Here is a 2,254-nt window from a genome sequence, read left to right on the forward strand (position 1 = left end):
TCATAAGATTCCAAATAGCTAACATGTGTATCATTAAATAACTCTCAAAACCTCTTTTTACAGATAAAAGGAAATTAAGTTTCTCAGCTCAGAAAGGCACCCTGGGAAGCATTATCTTTTAATGTACCAAAAATGTCTTTGTTTCTCTCTGTATTAGACGCTTTTATAAACAACATGCATTGTTATGAGAAAAAAATGAAAATTTCCCATTTTTATTTTAAAAAGGTACAGAGAATAGAGTCCAAATGAAGTCTCCAAATGAGAATATGCCAGAGAACACCAAATTCCCAAATCTGAGTAACTATCGAAATTTCTGAGGTCGCAGCTGGGCCAACATGGCAAAACCCCATCTGTACAAAAAACAGAAAAATTAGCTGAGTGTGGTGGTGTGCACCTGGAGACCCAGCTACTCAGAAGGCTGAGGTTGGAGAATCGCTTGAGCCGGGAGGTTGAGGCTGTTGAGGCTGCAGTGAGCCAAGATCGCACCAATGCACTGCAGCCTGGAGAACAGAGCAAGACCCTGTCTCAAAAAAACAAGAAATTCTGAGGTCAGCAATTAAATATTTGCTTTTAACTTTCTACTAAAGTACAAAAGAAAAATAACACAATTTCTACAAAATATCAGGATAAGCATAGCAATAAATGTGGCTTAATGTAAATGTAGCCATTTATTACTGGGGAATGGCAGACATGCTTCAATTAACCCCAAGATAGAAATAAAATTATATCCCGGGGATGTCAACTCAGTTTGTACTAAATATTGTTTAACTGCAACTAAATGTTAGTTTCTTTCCTTCCAGTTCAGAAATGTATCTTAATACGGCCGGGCGTGGTGGCTCAAGCCTGTAATCCCAGCACTTTGGGAGGCCGAGACGGGCGGATCACGAGGTCAGGAGATCGAGACCATCCTGGCTAACACAGTGAAACCCCATCTCTACTAAAAAATACAAAAAACTAGCCGGGCGTGGTGGCGGGCGCCTGTAGTCCCAGCTACTAGGGAGGCTGAGGCAGGAGAATGGTGTAAACCTGGGAGGTGGAGCTTGCAGTGAGCTGAGATCTGGCCACTGCACTCCAGCCCGGGCGACAGAGCCAGACTCCGTCTCAAAAAAAAAAGAAAGAAAGAAAGAAATGTATCTTAATAACTTTTCTTCATTATCCTTTCATCTTGAAAGTACCTGAATTAAGAGTGCTATTATTCTTTAATCCATTAATAGGGTTGCCATAACCCAAATGCTTTCTTTTCAGAGTAAAATTTTTTTCTGATTTTTTTTTTCTTTTGAGGCAGTCTCAATGATCCATTAATATCTAGTATTAAAGCATGATTCCATCTGACTTTATTTTTTGAGACGAGTCTATCACCCAGGCTGCAGTACAATGGTGTAACCACAGCTCACTGCAGGCCTGAACTTCTGTGCTCAAGCAACCCTCCTGCCTCAGTCTCCCAAGTAACTAGGTCTATAGGCTGGGACCACAGGTGTGTGACACCATGGGCCAGTTTGTTTTTGTTTTGTAGAGGTGTCTCACTATATTGCTCAGGCTGGTCTTGAACTCCAGGCCCCAAAGTGCTGGAATTACAGGCATGAGCCACCATACCTGGCCCACTTTTATAAATGAGAGAGCATCATGATTTTACAATACCATGATTATCATGATTAATAACACACAAAACAGCCGGGCACAGTGGCTCACACCTGTAATCCTAGCACTTTGGTAGGCCGAGGCAGGCAGGTCACGAGGTCAGGAGATCGAGACCAACCTGGCCAACATGGTGATATCCCATCTCTACTAAAAATACAAAATTTAGCTGGGCATGGTGGCAGGTGCCTGTAATCCCAGCTACTCGGGAGGCTGAGGCAGGAGAATCGCTTGAAACCACAAGGTGGAGGTTGCAGTGATCTGAGATTGCGCCACTTCAATGGAGCCTGGGTAACAAAGCAAGGCTCTGTCTCAAAAAAAATAAATAAATAATGCACAAAACAGAGATCTCCCTGCTACGTAAGCACTAGGCTAAGCCAAGTATCTGAATGTTATTGCTTCTGTGAAGATCCAGTTTAATTTTCTTTGCAGCAGAACTGAAAAGCTAGGGCCAATTTTAGAATCAAATCTTCCGTTTCTCAGAAGGGCCTCTCATAATACTTCAAGAACCAAATTCTTCCATTACTATAATGTTGTTTGCAATTATACGAATCCTGCTTACTAATTCCAAAACCACCGTAAAATACTATGATATATATCATATAAAGTTGAACCAAAA

This window comes from Trachypithecus francoisi, unplaced genomic scaffold (assembly GCF_009764315.1).
Source record: "Trachypithecus francoisi isolate TF-2019V2 unplaced genomic scaffold, Tfra_2.0 Lachesis_group5, whole genome shotgun sequence".
In the NCBI taxonomy this organism is placed as follows: Eukaryota; Metazoa; Chordata; class Mammalia; order Primates; family Cercopithecidae; genus Trachypithecus; species Trachypithecus francoisi.